The sequence below is a fragment of the Adiantum capillus-veneris genome, chromosome 25, assembly GCF_014529385.1.
Source record: "Adiantum capillus-veneris isolate H3 chromosome 25, ASM1452938v2, whole genome shotgun sequence".
NCBI classification, from domain to species: Eukaryota; Viridiplantae; Streptophyta; class Polypodiopsida; order Polypodiales; family Pteridaceae; genus Adiantum; species Adiantum capillus-veneris.
Window position 1 is genome coordinate 35,136,532 of NC_140955.1, and position 19,392 is coordinate 35,155,923.

Here is a 19,392-nt window from a genome sequence, read left to right on the forward strand (position 1 = left end):
GTATTATGGTTTCTCCCATCAAGAGAGACATTGTACAATACAATTCTTTGTGTTCCTTCAAGACTAGCAAGTGCAATGAAGATGGAAGCTTCATGCACTAAGAAAAACACTTAGAAAACACAACATCAATTATCTTCGGTCTCAAACCCAAGACCTCACACACCTTCAAAGATGGTGAGAACTAGCAGGGTATGAGAGTAGATTGAGAGGAAGAAGGAGTATTCTTACGAGAAAGATGTACATCTCCTCACATAATCACTCATATTAGCATAGCTTAGCTTATTAATTAGCATGGTAGAGGAGATGAGCATGCATTGAAGCTTGGCTCTTGGTTGGATTTGCATCACAAAGCCAAGAATTGTTGGTGTAGGCCTCCCTTCTCACAAGCTTGGAGTAGGTGGTAAGCTTTCCATTAAAGCTTGAGAAGGAGAGAGAGTCTTCTTTACTTCACACATGAGATTGTGTGAGTGTGTGAGAGTCTTCTTTACTTCACACATGAGATTGTGTGAGTGTGTGTGTGATAATGCCTTGCAAAAATCAGCCCCCTCTCTCTCTTGGTCGACCCCTCTTGCTATTTGCTGATGCTCTACTCTCATTGGACCTCCTCAGGCCTAGCCAATGGTAATCAAGCAGTATAAGTGATAGCCTTCTGACATGTGTCCCCCTTTCCCCTTTTGTGAGAGCTTTAGGTAATTTAATAATTCAACTAGACTCTCATTGGACCCCTTTGCCTCTTGGCCAATAGGAATCAGGCAAGCCATTGGGCTGTTGAATGCTCATTGGACCCCTTGGGAGTCTGTCCAGTAGTCTTCTAGAGGACTTAATTCTCATTGGTTATTTTATTAAGTGTTTTTAAATTAATTAAACTAGATTTACTCTAGCCTAATTCTCATTGGTCCACCTCCAAGGCCATCCAATAGGAATTGGGTACACCTTGTGGGAATCTGGGCTAGGGAGCTGACATGTGTCCCTCATTCCCTTTGCGTAAAGGGATCTTGTGTGTGTGTGTGACTTTCTCTCTCATCCCCTACAATCTAGGCTCGCCCCCTCCTATGTAGGGATTTGAAAAGACTTTTGGGACACACACAAAGCATCCAATTCCCCCCATGGTTGACCTTTGGACACAACCTTTGAATTTTGGAACCTTAGCATTTTGGAAGTCTTAATGGGCTGAACCTTAGGGTATTTTTAGCCCATTTTTGCACATGGCTCTTTTGCAGATGGCCCCCCCTTTGGATCCCTATTTTCCCTCCTTTGGATCCCTACTGTGGCCGGTCTGCTAGTTTAACCAATATTCTAGCTTTTTCTCCCCTGGCACTTTTCCATATTAAATTACCAATTTAACATGAGAAAATCATTTGGGAGAATTAGATATTGATTATTATGACATTACCTCTGTCTTGAAATCATAGTTGTCCTTGACTATGGTGTAGAGAAGATAAAGCATATTCATGAGTCCTTTTCTTAGCAGGTAGAGGATTCCTATGTTACCCTACGACATCATTCCACAATGGATGACTAGTCCATTTGGCGCTTGAGAGCCTGAGTCTGCCACAAGCATGTCTGCACATTAGTCCTATCAATCTTCCATAATAGAGTGACAATCTCTACTTGGTGTTTGGGAGACGTCGTCTCCGTAAACTTGATCTAAGCATGCATACTACTTCATTTTTGTGCACAATAACGAAAAAGAGAGTCTTATAAGACAAAAAAAAAATTCATTTTTAGCATTTTGTACATTTTCTTACTCTTGGGAAGCATTGTAAGCATTGACAAGGTTTAGGTTATCCTTTAATTGTATGCCTTGCATCCGTCTAGCATCTTCAAAAGGATGATTCTTAAACTTAATAAGATATCGTCAGATAGTCTTATCGCCTCTTAGTACCTTGTCTTCATGTCAAAGAATGGACTCGGGCTGCAGCACCTCTTCTTGGTCCTCGATCTCCGGTGGGTCTACAGTAGTAGTTGGTTCTTGAGGTGGCTCTCTTTTGTAAGGCTTTAATAGGATCACATGGAAAGCATTGTGTATGATCCAATGATTGGTAAATTTGAGTTGATAGGCCATCTCATTGATTGGCCTAAGAATCTGGAAGGGACCATAGTACCTTTTTGCTAGTTTAGCATAGTACTTTTGGTGTCCCGTAGGATTCTTGCCCGTCGTGTTCCTTAATTGAGCCTTGGAAAACTTTAATAAGACCCAATCATTTTCTTTAAAGGCTTGGGCTCTTCTGTGCTTGTCAACAGAGCAACCTTTTGCATTTGTTGTGAGATAGAGATAGCATCCTTAATCTTTTGAAAAAGATTCTTGTAGGTCTTGGCTATACTCATCTGTAGTGAAGATCTTCCCATGTACCTTAAGTAGCAAGGGACTTTTTGATCTTCCCTGAATTACCTCAAAAGGTGCTTTTCCCGTGGAAGTATGTACAGTGTTATTGTAAGCATACTGCACTAAGGGTAAGTACTTCTCCCATTGGGATCTTTGATCTACTTCCGTTACATAGGCTTTTAGTAGATCGAGAATTGTTAGGTTAGCTATTTCACTTTGGCCATCCGTTTGTGGATGATAGCCCGAAAAAAGTTTAGCCTTGTCCCTAAATTCTCAAAGAGACCCTTCCAAAAATTACTGGTCATTCTAGGATCTCTATCCGACACTATGGACATTGGCAAGCCATGGTACTTGAAAATTTGTGAAATGAAGAGGGTTGCCATTTGATGGGCTTTGATAGTCTTTTTGACAGGTATAAAATGAGCTTGTTTACTGAACCTGTCTACTATTGTCCATATTCCCGTATTCCCATGGATAGACTTAGGCAATCCAAAGATAAAATCCATGGATATGCTCTCCCATGGTGAATTAGGGATTGGCAAGGGTTGAAGCAATCCAAGTTGCTTCCCTCTATCAAATTTTGTCTTTTGGCATACCACACATTTAGAAACATACTCTTGGATGTTCACTCATCTATCATTGAGATAGATCATTGTGAGTTTCTATGGAAACCGCATTCACTCTCGGCCGTCTTGAGAGTGCATCAGCTACTTGATTATGCTTGCCAGCAATGTGAGCAATATGAAAATGAAATTAAGAAAGGAAATTTGCCCACCTCATTTTTTTGTTGGAGAGCTTGGTCTGCGTCAAGAAGTACTCAAGACTTTGGTGATCCGTTCGCAAAATGAAAGGAGTCTCCAATAAATAGTGCTTCCATGAGTCTAAGGCATGTAGAACTGCAAGGAGTTCCTTTTCGTATATGCATAGAGCTTGCTCAACACGGTCGAGCCTTCGACTTTCATAGCCTATGGCGTGCCCTTCTTGAAGCAAAACAGATCCAAGGCAATCACCACAAGCATCACATTGGACCTCAAATGGTTTTGAGAGATCCGGTAGTGTAAGCACAGGTTGAGAGATAAGCTTTTCTTTAAGATTTTTGAAAGCATTGTTCTCCTTAGCAGACCATGTGTACCTAACGCTTTTCTTTGTTAGGTCATGTAATGGTCCCGCAATTTGTGAGAACTTTTCTATGAAGCGTCTATAGTATGCACACATACCTATAAAGCTTCTTAGTTCATGAAGATTCTTTGGTTTAGGCCATCCTTTTATTACCTCTAACTTTGATGGATCCATTTGGATGCCATCTTGAGAGATAATGTGACCTAAATACTGAATCTCTTGCAAGAAAAATTCACTTTTCTTTCTATTAACATTAAGTTTATTCTCTCTTAAAACTTAAAATATTACCTGGAGGTGTTGCTTGTGTTTGTCTAATGAATTAGAGTAGATGATAATATCATCAAAGAACACTCCAGTGAAGGTTCGATGAGGCCTGAACAACTTCTCCATCAAGCGGTTGAATGCGGCTGGTGCATTGGTCAAGCCAAAAGGCATGATAATGTATTCATAAAGACCAAATGTGGTGCGAAATGCGGTCTTTACAATGTCTTGATCGACTAGCCTTATTTGATGATAGCCACTTTTTAGGTCGATCCTTGTAGTTTATCAAATAGGTCTTCTACCCGTGGAACGGGAAACCTATTCTTGATAGTGATCCTATTGAGTGCTCTATAGTCGACACACATACGATATGTGCCGTCTTTCTTTTGCACGAATAGCACAGGTGAGCAAAATGGAGATGAGCTAGGCCTAGCCATGCCCTTCTCAACTAACTCATGCACTTGCCGCATAATCTCCTCTTGTTGAGCTTGAGAAACTCTATAAGGAGGTTTGTTAGGCGGTGAACTTCCTGGAAGAAGTTCAAATGCATGGTCATCATTACCTCGTTTAGGAGGTAGCTCACAAGGGATGTCATCAATAAAAACATCTTGAAACCCCTTGAGAAAATTGGATAACTCTAATTCCTTTTGGTTGCTTTTATTTTCTTTTGCTAAAGCATTAGGTTCATTTTGAGAATCTTTAACAAAAATCATGTACACGGAAATAGAGCTCTTTATTGTCAGGACAAGGGTAGGAAGGACCAGTCTGGGCCAAGGGCCAAGACGGACATGCAATCAAGGGGGTCCCTATATTTAGAAGGCCAAGGGCCTATATAGGGCATGGATGGGTGGAGATTAGCATGTCAGTTCCCATGTCCTTTCACTGGTATCAGAGCCACTCTTTTTGGGACACAGGCATGGAGAGCCAGCCGTTTTTAGTTTTGGCATGTGCATGAGGTGGGGAGGCATGGGGAAGAACCCTACTCAGGCGAGCACCGTAGTTGTGATCTTGGACCATGTGCAGGGCCTCTTGAGGCGAGGAGGGAAGGACTGTCGACCTCCACCATAGGCTGCACTGTCGGGATCGACGGATGAACGCTGGGATTGGCTGCAATACCCGTCACAGGGGCTACCTCCACGGAGCACGGCACGCACCATCACCTCTTTGCCAAGCCCTCGCGCTGCCTGTCGGGCTGCCAAGCCTGTTCAACTGCACGCTGCCTAGTCCTGTTTTTTCTAGAAAGTGACTCTTGCAATAGCAATGTGCATAATGCATCAAACTTGAAAACTTTAGGATTTCCTTGGGTCATCAGTCTCCAAGTACTAGCAAAAGTCTGGTAGGAATCTGGTAAGGCATCAAGAACAGTTTGCACAAGGGAACTGTCTGAAATGACTTCACCTGCAGAAATAAGCTGCTCATTGATATCCTTGACACTAGCAAGGAAAGTGTCCATATCATCTTCCTCATGCATAATCTTCGACTCCAGCTCTTTACGCAGCAAAGCAATTTTAGCCTCATTGCGGCTTGCATAAAGACCTGCTAAAATATCCCAAGCCTGTTTTGCAGATTTTGTTGAACGGATGTGAGGAACAATGGTGTGCTTCACAGAAAACGTAATCAATGCATGAGCCTGCGCATCCTTAACATTCCAACAAGCTTGTCCTGCCGTAGGCAAAACAACTCTAACAGCTGCAATCCTTGCAGCAAGACCTGCAACATCCTCAACATCGCCTACATCCTCAGAACCAAGACGTACATCAATGCCCTGCACAATGTTCCAGACACCCTTTGACACAAGAACATGTTGCATCATATAAGCCCACATAGGGTAGTTGTACCCATCCAGCCTGTCCTCAGCAGCAATCATCTTGAACACATCTGTGTTGTTGTTGTCAGCCATGGTAAATGCTGCACTTAATGTGAAAACTGCCCGAAAATAGGAGAAATGGAGCGGGAACAACCTGTGCTATAATATAGCACAAACCGTAGAAGACTATAAGGCACCTGTTATGCAGAAAACGGCACTGACAAAAATTCTGCACAAAATGACGAAATAGCCTGTGCAGTACTGCCTGTAGTGGAAACGAAGGCCGAAATGATTCCAAATCAAAATTTTGAGCAGACCAAGCTCTTCGACCTTTCCCGAAATTGTTGTCGACCTATGAACGCTCGCCAAAGCTCACTGAAATCGGAGTAAGTGAGCAGGCGTGTGCTAGAGCAGCTGGCGACTAAGCCCAGGAGGACGTGACCTGCTCTGATACCAATTGTTGGAATTAGGGTTGCAGAGAAACACACACAGCTTGGAGAAGACGAAGGAAGCTCAAGGCACACAATAGAGAGTGTATTACTTAGTGTGCAATGGAAAGATAGATAGCCCTAGAGTGATGGGCGTATATACAATGCACGGGGGGAAAAGCCTCCTAAAGAGGGAAAAAATGCCCCGGTGGTCCTAGTGTGTTCACACACATCACTACCACATGTATATGGTAACACTATATACATCTCTTTTTCCCTGAACTTAAAGGAGATTCTCCTTTCAGGGAATTTAACAATGGCAAGCCAGGCGATCAAACCATGGTGCCCCTAGGATTACATCCTCATGCTTGAGAGGAGAGATAAAGAAGTCCTCTTTGTCCACATAGCTTTGTACATGAGGCCTCAATTTCCTGATTAAGGGAGTGACTGAAGCTTCTTGCCCCTTGAAAGCACTGTCTGCGGGTAGGACATCTCCCATCTTGTAGGCTTGTATGCCTAGCTTGGTGGCCAACTCTATAGATATAAAATTGTGAGTAGAACTAGGGTCAAAGAGAATAAAAGCATCATGTTCTCTTACCTTTCCCCAAGCATGGCATAGAGGAGATCCTTTGTGGTGAGTTTGGTGAGTCTCCTCCTCTTGGATTTCAACCAAGGTAGCTCTAGGAAGATCTTGGCGGTTGTTCTTTTGGGGACAAGCGCGGTACGCATGCCCTTGTTCGCCGCACTTGAAACACCGGTTATCATTGCGATAACGCTCAAGCTCTTTAGGAGAGAGTTTGGTTTTACCTTTGTAAACTCCCTTCTCTTTAGCTTTGTTGGAGTTTCCCTTAGGAGACATTTGGACATTGTCCTTCCCCTTAGGCTCATTGTAGCCCTTGTTTTCCGTGGGCTATTATTTCTTCTAGCCCCCATTTGGAACTTGATTCTAGAGGCCACCATAGTATGGTGTATTACCGCCAATATGGTACGTGGCCTTTGGGAGTTGACATACTCCGCCATTTCTTCGGTTAAGCCTGCACAAAATTTTTGCTTTTGCTCTCCAAAATCCAACTTTTTGAAGACAGTGGCTTTGAGTTGTAGGTCCCAAAACTTGTCTACATATTTGTGGATGGATTCATAGGGAGAGAACTTTAAGCTTCGCCATTTGGTGAGTACTTTGTCTTTGGCATCAGTGGCCAAAAACTGCTTCATAATGGAAGCTCTTAAAGCTTTCCATGTCCGCGGAGCTTCACCGTTGGCTCGTAGGTTAGACCACCATTGCCTGGCGGACTTTTGAAAGTGCATAGCTACATGGCATAGCTTAGAGGACTCCGTGAAGCCCTCATCTCCAAACGCCACATCAAACTATTGAATAAAGGCCAAGACTTTGTCCGTAGCACCAAAGGTGCCATCATAGGTAAGGAAAGAGATGCTCTTCCCTCCCTCTTTGAACTTTTTCAGCTTTGACGATCTCTTCCATGCGGCATAGGATTTCCTATGGCCTCTTCTTTTTTATGGTTCAAAGGTTGCACCATCACTTTCTTCAGAAGGTGGAGAAGAGGGTGACCTCTTTCTCGCCTTTTTCTTGTCTTGATCTTCGTCGTCCTCACCATCACTTTCATAAGAGGAAGAGGATGAAGAAGATAGAGAAGAAGGTGTCCTCTTTCTCGCCTTTTTCTTCTCTTGCTTTTTATCATCCCTCTTTGAATTATGGTGTGGAGAAGGGGGCGATGGTCTTCTCCGCTTTGGTTGTGATGGAGAGTGTTTAGCCCGCCATCTTCGTGGATCCATCTCCGTCGAGGTGGCTAGAGACTCACTTCTTTCTCGTTCCTTCGGTGGAGGCTCTTGAGTTCTCCTTTGGGAAGGAGATACATCATCAAGAAGTAGATTCTTGAACCCTTCGTATGGATTGTCTTCTTCTTCCGGAATCGGAGAGAGACCTCTTTTGGAAGTCTCACAAGGAGGCTTCCTAGGTGTTCTCTCGTCATGGTGGTGAGCTTGGAGAATCCCATGAGCATGGAGCTGCCGTTGCAATTCACTTTGGAGAGATGGATTTCCCATGGCTTGTTGAAGCCTAGAAACAAGATACTTAAGAAGCATCGGAGCATCATTAGTAGCTTGATCATTAGCAAAATCAAAGTTATCAACATTAATTTCACTCTCTTTACTATTGTTAGCCATTTTAACAACGTTTAGGTGTAAACTTTTTAGGTGTACTTTGGCACTTCAAGCCCTAGTTGCTACTCCTCTTTACCCCTTTAGAAAAAGCACTCAAGCTACTATACCCGTGGCTCGAATACCATTAATTGCAAGGAATAGAAGAGAGGGTCCTTCAACACCAAAATAGCACCGGCTCCTTTCAAGCTTCTAATAGCTCAATAGTGGTTAAGCCGTAGGAAAGCCCCGTAGGACTCCACTATTAAGACCATAGCTCTCGACAGAGATGCCTCGTTAACTGCACGAAGGTAGGCCCACTGCAAGGCTGAAAAATTCCTATTCTACTTACTCACAGGCAATTAATAATACCAACCATTTATAGCTAGATTGAGGACCTCCCTTCTTGACCAAGAAAAGACAAACCTTGTGCTCTGATACCAATGTAACATTTAATGCCCTAAAAACTTGTGTGTAGCGGAAATTAGCATGAACATAGTGGGCATTCCATTACAATAGATTCCTAATGAGAGTTACAAGAGTGCTTGGGTGGACAGAGCAACAAAAAGCATAACACTTAGTTAGATAGCATGAACAATACTTTCAAATGAGAGAGAAATTAAACTATTGAAAACAATTGAGGACCGGATTTGCATGGAGCCGGTCCCCCCTCTAAAACGCTTTGTATTATGGTTTCTCCCATCAAGAGAGACATTGTACAATACAATTCTTTGTGTTCCTTCAAGACTAGCAAGTGCAATGAAGATGGAAGCTTCATGCACTAAGAAAAACACTTAGCAAACACAACATCAATTATCTCCGGTCTCAAACCCAAGACCTCACACACCTTCAAAGATGGTGAGAACTAGCAGGGTATGAGAGTAGATTGAGAGGAAGAAGGAGTATTCTTACGAGAAAGATGTACATATCCTCACATAATCACTCATATTAGCATAGCTTAGCTTATTAATTAGCATGGTAGAGGAGATGAGCATGCATTGAAGCTTGGCTCTTGGTTGGATTTGCATCACAAAGCCAAGAATTGTTGGTGTAGGCCTCCCTTCTCACAAGCTTGGAGTAGGTGGTAAGCTTTCCATTAAAGCTTGAGAAGGAGAGAGAGTCTTCTTTACTTCACACATGAGATTGTGTGAGTGTGTGCGTGATAATGCCTTGCAAAAATCAGCCCCCTCTCTCTCTTGGTCGACCCCTCTTGCTATTTGCTCATGCTCTACTCTCATTGGACCTCCTCAGGCCTAGCCAATGGTAATCAAGCAGTATAAGTGATAGCCTTCTGACATGTGTCCCCCTTTCCCCTTTTGTGAGAGCTTTACGTAATTTAATAATTCAACTAAACTCTCATTGGAGGGTACACCTTGTGGGCATCTGGGCTAGGGAGCTGACATGTGTCCCTCATTCCCTTTGTGTAAAGGGAGCTTGTGTGTGTGTGTGACTTTCTCTCTCATCCCCTACAAGCTAGGCTCGGCCCCTCCTATGTAGGGATTTGAAAAGACTTTTGGGACACACACAAAGCATCCAATTCCCCCCATGGTTGACCTTTGGACACAACCTTTGAAGTTTGGAACCTTAGCATTTTGGAAGTCCTAATGGACTGAACCTTAGGGTCTTTTTAGCCCATTATTTCACATGGCTCTTTTGCAGATGGTCCCCCCTTTGGATCCCTATTTTTGCTCCTTTGGATCCCTACTATGGCCGGTCTGCTAGCTTAACCAATATTCTAGCTTTTTCTCCCATGGCACTTCCCCATATTAAATGATCGGTTTAACATGAGAAAATCATTTAGGAGAATTAGATATTGATTATTATGACATGCACTTCCAAACTAAGGCTACTCCAACAGCCTATACTATATTCTCCTTGTACATCTAGTACCAAAAAGCTAGTGTTGAGTTTCTTATCGCCTCCCATATCACTCTTGACAGTGGCTCCCACTATTTTCTAAGCTTGTAATTGATTTGAATGATTGACACTTCATCACCCTTTATTTTAGACAGATCCATGGTCGTGGCATATGATTTCTCTTTTATTTTTTTCTAATAAAATTAGTAGCTTTTGGTAAGGCATGTCTAATATCATCCAATTCCATTGTAAGCTTATGAATTCTTTTAGAGACCTTTACATAGACTTGATCATGTTCATTCCCTAAGATGCTATTTGAATTGGAGGATCTCCCCTCCGGATAGCTATCCTTCTATCGTCATGCCTTTGGCTCTTGCATCTCCTGGATGATGGACACTTTTGTGAGGAATCAGATTGTTGTTGTTGCTGAACATTTTCCATTCTTTATCAGCCTCGGGCAATCAACCTCCTCCAAGTCTACCATAACTTTCCAAACATCTTCTTCTAGGAACTCCTCCAAGCCTTTCACTGGTTCTTCAATTCTATTTTCAACTTCTATCTCACAAAAGTCACTCTCTAGGATTCTCCTCTCTAGAACCTTTGGAAGCTTTGGCAAAAACCTTTGGATAGTCCTATTCTTTGAGCATTCAAACTACTTTGGCATATTCTTAGCCGGATCCTCCATGATCTTGGCTACCAACATCCTCTGCTATTGCCACACATCTACCTCCATGGCCTTTCCCTTGGCCTTTCAAACGGCCCTTTGCTTCTCACCTCTCTGAGTCTCTTCATTTTTCTTTGTTTCTTTAGCTGGCTCATCTGGTAAATGTTCAACAATAACCTTGAAATTTCTATTGATTATGCGTACCAAAATTGGGTCTATCATTTTTTTCCTTCAAGAACTTTATCTTTAACATTTGCAAGAAATTTGAGCTCCAAAGCGTCCATAATTGCCACATGTATAGCATCAATTATGCCTTGCTAAATTATCTTTATCTGATGTTGGCCTCATTTTCGATAGCCCCTAGCATCCCTTCTTGTTTTGATGGTTATGGATTTGTCAGTGCTATCATTGATACATCCTTGCCTTCTTTGAAATGAAGCATAATTATTCCATAGATACCCAAATGCTTTGCAATAAATGCACTCAATCTGGTAACATTCATTTGACTAGTGTTTTTTTTACTTACATTTTGTACATCAAGTCTCAACCTTTCCCACTAATGGTCTGGTCTTTGACATCTCCAAAATTTGCTTTGACATCTCTTCTATTGTCTTCATCTAGGAGGCCTTCTTCTTACTCTTTGCATGATCCTTTGACTCACTCTCAATTGAACTTGAGTTGGGATTTGGAACTTGATTCCTCAATCAATGACTCATTGTCACTCACATTCCTTCTCCCTTTATGGCCTTTTTCCTTTCTAGCATGTTGCTCTACTATTTTAGAGCTCTTTGCACCAAATCATTGAACTTCTTTATTGATGTTGGTACCTCTTGTTCCCTAAGCTTGTTGCCTTTGAATCCACTCAGAAACTAGGAACACATTCTCTTTTTTGAAGGCGATTCATTCAAATGTCTAGTAAGCTCTTTGATCTTTTCCACATAGCTTCTTACTGACAACTTCCCTTCGTTAATCTTGTTCAACTCACATGGTTGTCCCCCCAATTTTTGCTGTACTCTAGAAGTAATTCTTTCTTCATTTTTTTATACTATTCGATGTTTGCATGTTGAATAATGGTAATACCATTTCCTTGCCGCATCCTCAAAGTCTGTGGAAAATAATGACCCCATCCATCTTCATCAATATCCTTTAGATATGCATATTGTTCAAAAGCTTGTATGTGTACATCCAGATCATCCTTTTTTCCACGTATAAATGTCAAAAAGGAAACCTTCAGATCATTTTATCTCTCCCCGTGTTTGGAAAATTGATGACCTGGCTCTTGTTCTCTGCATTTGGGTTTTTTCTTATGATCAGACTTTTTCTCCTTCTGCCTATGCTTCCTATGATGGTCAGTATCAACATCACATCTGTGATTATATTGATTATTTGTCTCAACGATAGTGTCTGGTTCATTCCTCTAATCTGGTTTTTGATGTGACGTTGCTTTTCTACTTCTCTTGCTACCATCACTCGCATCGGTTGAACCTTCACTTTTCCCTTCAGGACTGCCTTTTGAGACCCGTGCAAATGAGAGCATCTTTCAGTTCTCTTTGAATGCCTCCTTCTAAATTGAGCTGAATGTTAAGAGTCCACAAGCCCCTCAGTACCTCTTTGTCCAAGATTTACATTTATCTCCTCATTCTGGAATTCAGGTCCATCATTAGAGATCTGCTTTGATTCTTGAACCACCATGATGTTATGGTATTTCTCCTCAGCAAATTCTATACTAGGTCTCCTCCCTCGTGTTGAGTATCTAGGCAGTATTGCAAATGTTCAGGCAACTCCAAATTCTAAACAAGAGATAGGTTCATGTCAAGAGATTAAGCTCACCATCATGATTGCCAATATAGAATGAGTTGATTACTTCTAACAGCTATTCCAGGTTGGAGATTCATAGTCAGATGTCATATCAAATAAACAACAGATTCAGACTTCACATGAACATAGGAGCTCAAATATGAACTAAATCAAAAGTACAAAGTCAGATATTGGACACAAAGTACTAGAAATTGATATACTTGAATGATAAAGTAGAAGTAAAACTAATATTGAATGTTGATCACAATGGGGCCTTGGTGAAAAAAGGAGCAATGGCTTGATGATTACAAAGAGTCGAAACAGCCTAATGGAGTGACAATGATCCCCAAATAAAAGTTACAGGTAGTGGGTTCCCATATTGGATTTGGATTGACTATGCACTGATACAATTACTACAGTGATTATCATTTAGATCCGACTATGTACAAGTGCTTATAGGTGCCCATATTGGGTTCTGACTGAATATGCATGGATATAGTTACTACAATGATTATTGTTGGTAAATACTATATCCGACTATGTACAATTGTCGGTATAAGGTTGTTTCCACTATCTACATCCATTTATAAATGTATGTATAGAGACCCCTTACGTATGCCCTTTCTTGATAAAGAGACCCCTTATAATGTATGAGATTTTTAACTTTTCTAGTTTACAATACCATTATGTCTATTTTATGTACCTCCATTACAGAAATTAACCCCTTATGTTGAACTCAAGTGCTATTATACATATTTTTTAATGACCCCGCTCCCGGCGTGGTGTTTGTGCATCCTAAAACCAAGTGCAACCAAGGCGATCGATTGCCTGCATTAACTCCATCATTGCGAGAGAGAGAGAGAGAGAGAGAGAGAGAGAGAGAGAGAGAGAGAGAGAGAGAGAGAGAGAGAGAGAGAGAGAGAGAGAGAGAGAGAGAGAGAGAGAGAGAGAGAGAGAGAGAGAGAGAGAGAGAGAGAGAGAGAGAGAGAGAGAGAGAGAGAGAGAGAGAGAGAGAGAGAGAGAGAGAGAGAGAGAGAGAGAGAGGAGGAGGAGGAGGAGGAGGAGGAGGAGGAGTTGATCTGTCATGATTTATGGTGTAGGCAAGGCTTGGCCCTAGGAGATGATAGGTTGGACAGAGAGCCATGGAGACTATTAGCCCTGGTGAAGCTGACGAATGATCTTACTGACAACTTTGAGATAAAGGCCAGAGCTTGCTCTTTAGAAAACATATGCTCAAATAAATGTCAACAAGGGGGGGATATTCAAGGAAACAGATAGCCATCTCGTCAAAAGAGCGAACATATGAGAAGGTTTACCTGGATGAGTCATGAGATGGATTTATCTGACGAGAAGAATATATGTTAAGGCTTAATTCTATTAACACTATCCTAAGTTTTTCACCTTCCAATCTTGTTTGGTCATCACTTTCAATTGATTCTCTAGTTTAAAATCAATTTGGGGGTCCATTTAAGAGCTTCACGTGACCTTCATTACATTTCATTTTAGAGTGCCCAACTTCCAAGTTCCAAGTGAGGCTTCACCTTGTTATTTGCAATCTATATACTATATTAAAAAGTCAAGGATGGATCTCCATGTGACTACAAATGCTTGTAGCTAGGAGATGCTCCTCCTTCTCAGTGTCTCACTGTGCCAACATGGCTTGCTCTCTCTCTCTCTCTCTCTCTCTCTCTCTCTCTCTCTCTCTCTCTCTCTCTCTCTCTCTCTCTCTCTCTCTCTCTCTCTCTCTCTCTCTCTCTCTCTCTCTCTCTCTCTCTCTCTCTCTCTCTCTCTCTCTCTCTCTCTACCTGTGATGTTACTATGGATGGCCCTCCTTCCTATCTTTATGGTCTACCAACGTGGAGGTACATGCTATAGTAGGGTTGACGGTGAGCATGTCTGATGACTTTGATTAATAACCCGCCTTGCGCTTGAAATACGAAAAACAACCCACCACTTAAACGACTTCACCTTTGAGCTGAGGACAATAATCCGCCTTGCCCTTTCCATGGCTTGAATAGATTAGCACACACTTGAAGCGTGGGTGCATCCCTTGCATGGTGGGTATCTAGCCCTTTTCTACCACCTTGAGCTCCTACAACATTACCTTTGCGAGTGGGCTCCCCTAGTGCCAACCTTGGTGCACTCACGGCTACGAGTTGTGGGCTTGGACAACCATTGAACTCCAGGAAGGGGGTACTTATGCCGCACCCCACTCCTTCCTACTAACATGATGCTCTCCTCTGTGCCTACATGTATACACCCTCAACCTTGAGCTCTTGTTGCATTAATTTCTTTGATTTCTTGTGCTCGCTTCTCTGATCTCCTCTTATGGCGAGTGATCTACTCCCATCTCCTATTCGTGCCCACGGCTCTGCTTCACCATTAATCTTACTTCTCATGGTTATTTGAGTGACCTTAATAATGCTAAAGGTTTACCTGCTCTTGATTTGTTAACCCAAGTGGTAGCCTACCTCCATAATCTGAAGTGTTTCCTCCATCCAACTGGCTTCCACGTTCCCCTCTTCCCTATTCAAAGATATTTCCTCCATTAAAGTAATGTCTTCTAGATTTAAGTTGGAGCTAACATCTCTCTCTCTCTCTCTCTCTCTCTCTCTCTCTCTCTCTCTCTCTCTCTCTCTCTCTCTCTCTCTCTCTCTCTCTCTCTCTCTCTCTCTCTCTCTCTCTCTCTCTCTCTCTCTCTCTCTCTCTCTCTCTACCTGTGATGTTACTATGGATGGCCCTCCTTCCTATCTTTATGGTCTACCAACGTGGAGGTACATGCTATAGTAGGGTTGACGGTGAGCATGTCTGATGACTTTGATTAATAACCCGCCTTGCGCTTGAAATACGAAAAACAACCCACCACTTAAACGACTTCACCTTTGAGCTGAGGAAAATAATCCGCCTTGCCCTTTCCATGGCTTGAATAGATTAGCACACACTTGAAGCGTGGGTGCATCCCTTGCATGGTGGGTATCTAGCCCTTTTCTACCACCTTGAGCTCCTACAACATTACCTTTGCGAGTGGGCTCCCCTAGTGCCAACCTTGGTGCACTCACGGCTACGAGTTGTGGGCTTGGACAACCATTGAACTCCAGGAAGGGGGTACTTATGCCGCACCCCACTCCTTCCTACTAACATGATGCTCTCCTCTGTGCCTACATGTATACACCCTCAACCTTGAGCTCTTGTTGCATTAATTTCTTTGATTTCTTGTGCTCGCTTCTCTGATCTCCTCTTATGGCGAGTGATCTACTCCCATCTCCTATTCGTGCCCACGGCTCTGCTTCACCATTAATCTTACTTCTCATCGTTATTTGAGTGACCTTAATAATGCTAAAGGTTTATCTGCTCCTGATTTGTTAACCCAAGTGGTAGCCTACCTCCATAATCTAAAGTGTTTCCTCCATCCAACTAGCTTCCACATTCCTCTCTTCCCTATTCAAAGATATTGCCTCCATTAAAGTAATGTCTTCTAGATTTAAGTTGGAGCTAACATCTCTCTCTCTCTCTCTCTCTCTCTCTCTCTCTCTCTCTCTCTCTCTCTCTCTCTCTCTCTCTCTCTCTCTCTCTCTCTCTCTCTCTCTCTCTCTCTCTCTCTCTCTCTCTCTCTCTCTCTCTCATACCAAGCAAACCCCATAACCAAAGAACAAAAGATTTTTCTTTAGCAAATGCCTTTTATTTTGCAATAACAAAACTAGTAGTAGATGCTACTGAGAGGTCCTCAATAGGCTTTGATTGTGTTCAATAGCAGGTCTATCCGATGGTTTGTTCCAAATAAGAAGTTGACATTTAGGTCTTAGGCCAAGTTGGTCCTACCTGGCGCTCTTGCCAATGAGATCTTGTCATAAAATATAATATCTAACCAACCCAAATGATTTTCTTCTATTAAACTGATTACTTAATGTGGGAGAATAAACGGGAACAAGGGTTAAGATATCGATGTGCTTATAGATCTATTTCAACATGGGACCAATGGTAAAGGGGCCCAAATGAGAAATGGTCTATCAAAGAGCAAGGTTAACCAATGGATCAAAAGACCTGAGGGTTGGCTTCATTAAAACCTCCAAAGGTAAGTGTTGAAAGCATTAGACCTAGTCTTTAATTTTTTAACTTTAATCAAATAAAGTCCAAGCAGGAAAGGGGGCAGCTTGCTTAAGCAAGGGCTGTGCTTAAGTAGGGGGCTTGCCTGCTTACCAACATCAAATATCTTGCTACAAAGAGGGGGGCGAGCCCTACAAAGTAGGGATGTGTGTCGTAAGTATGCACCTCACAAAGGACCCATACTTTTATGAAAGAAAAGGGGCCACATGTCAAGTGTAGAGGCACATTTTTCAAGCAGGTAAGGGTTGAGCTTAAGCGAGGGCTGTGCTTAAGCAAGGGGGGTGCTAGCTTAACCTCACAAGAGGGAAAGAAGGACACTTGTCAAGTGACTACACATCTTGCCCCAAAGGGAGCCAAGATCTCATTGGCTAGAGGGCTACACTCTCTCACTGTCATTCTTCCCTTCAAATACTCTTGTGAAGCAAGGACACCATCTCCTTCTCCAAGCTTGAGAAGTTGAGTGCCTACTACCACAAGCTCATGCCATGTTAATGAAGTAATGTGTTAGTGTTTCTTCTCTCCATCCAAGCACTTTCTTTCTGACTATACATCTACACACAAAAGAATGCTCAAGGAAATGCTCAATATGTTATTCACTTTCCGCTCCAACTCAAGTTAAAAGGCTAATTCCATTACATTGGTATCAGAGTATTTGGTTTCTCTTTCCTTGCTTAAGAAGAGAGATCCTTAAGTAGCCTATAAATGGTTGATTTTGTTAATTATATTAGGGTAAGTGGAACTGGGATCTATTATCGGTTTTGTTGAGCCAACTATGTGGGGTATGATGCACACCTCGGGAGCTTTGGACTTGATAATGGAGTCCTTTTAGACCTGCCTACGGTTTTACCATTATTGAGCCATAAGAAGTTCGAAAGGAGCTAGCCCTCGGCAACTCTGCTATGTTAGACCTACTCCTCTACTCTCTATAATTAACCACTTCGAGCCGTGGGTGTAGATACTTAAGAGCCAACTTTCAAAGGTTAAGAGGAGTGGCGACTAAGGTTTTGAATTGCCAAAGCATACACTAAGTACACACATAAATTTTGTTAACATGGCTGACAATAATCAAGAGAGTAGAATGAACATTGATAGCTTTGATTTTGCACATGAAGGTGCTAATGAGGATGCTCCCATGTTTGTGAATTATCTTGACACTAGTTTGCAGCAAGCTATGGGCAAGCAACCCTGCTTTGCAAGCCGAAGTTACTCAACAACTTCGTGCTTATGGAATTTGCCTTCCTCTCCAAGAGGAGAGAGCTTAGGAGGCCTCTTGAAGAGACCCCCAAAAGAAGACTCTCTCCCATACGATAGGAGGAATCTAAAGAGCAAGAAAGAAATGAAAATTTAAGCTCCTTTGAAGATGTGGCTCCAAAAAGACAGCGGTCTAGACGATCGCCTACTCCTCCCAAGAGAAAAAGATCAACACATAGTCCTTCTCCTCGTCACTCTGAAAGGGAAGAGAGGAAACAAAGGAAGAAAAGATCTAGGAAGAGGTCATCCTCTTCTCCTTCTTCTTCACATTTCTCCTCTTCTGACGAAATCTATGGCTATTCTCTTAGAGAATACAAGAGGGGAGGACATCGCAAATCATTCCCTACATGGCGAGGTCACAAAAGCTAAAGAAGTTCAAGGAGGGGGGAAAGAGTATCTCTTTTCTCACCTATGATGGCACATTTGGTGCTACCGACAAAGTGTTGGCCTTCATCAAGAAATTTGATTCGGCCTTTGGAGATGAGGGCTTTACAGAGTCCTCCAAGCTATGCCATGTAGCTATGCACTTTCAAAAATTAGCTCGTCAATGGTGGGCTAGCCTTCGTGGCAATGGTGAAGACCCAAAGGCATGGAAAACTCTACGAGTTTCCTTCATGAAGCAATTCCTTGCAAGCGATGCAAAGGACAAAGTGCTTACCGAATGGTGCAGTTTGAAGCTTCTCTCTCATGAGTCTATCCACAAGTATGTAGACAAGTTTTGGGATTTACATCTCAGGGCTACTGTTTTTCAAAAGATAGACTTTGCCGAGCAAAGATAGCAATTTTGTGCGGGATTACCTAAAGAGATGGCCGAAAACATCAACTCTCAACGGCCTGGTACTATTAGCGAAGTAATCCATCACATCATGGTTGCTTCACCTATCAATTTCCATCAAGGGGCTGGACATAATGTTAAACCCATGGACAACAAAGGTAAAAATGATGCAAAGGGGAAGACCAATGCTCAAAATTCTTCCCAAGGAACTTCCAACAACAACAAAAATCTGTTCAAGGAGAAGGGAGTTTACAAAGGTAAAAACAAACTCTCTCCTGAAGATCTTGAAGCTTTTCGTAAGGATCATAAGTGTTTCAAGTGTGGGGAGCAAGGACACGGCTATCGTTCTTGCCCTTAAAAAAAAGCTCACAATGAGACTCCTAGGGCTTCCACCATCGAAGCTACAAAAGAGGATGCTCATTGCAAAGGATCATCACTTTCCTATGCTTGGGGAAAGGTAAGAGAGCATGATGCCTTCATCTTGTTTTGTTGAGATGCCGAGCTCTAGATCTTGAGCTGCCATCCACTACGGGTCTTGGCCGCTTATGGCATTTACTCATCGCTGGCGCGTTAGGTGACCAATACGGAGGATCTCTGCCAGTGATTCTACTATAGTGTCAGCCTAGTATGCTTCTAGCGAGTTCACACTTAGTGACCACATGTACATATGTGCTACTTTTCAGCTTTAGCATTTAGTCATTTTGTACTCTCTTTTCTTAGCGAAGAAGAAGAAGAAAATTTATATCTCTGTGTGTTTTGTACGTGCTTGTCTTGTGTAGCTCTCTTGCATCCTCATTATTTACATGGTATCAGAGCCTGGTGCAGTCACGAGAGGCTAAGAGAGCAAGA

General features: G+C 42.4%; 1 pseudogene; it reads right to left on the reverse strand.

The window, feature by feature from the left end:
• Window positions 1-4,689: 4,689 nt before the first annotated feature.
• On the reverse strand, window positions 4,690-8,002 carry LOC147424704 (uncharacterized; annotated as a pseudogene).
• Window positions 8,003-19,392: the final 11,390 nt, after the last annotated feature.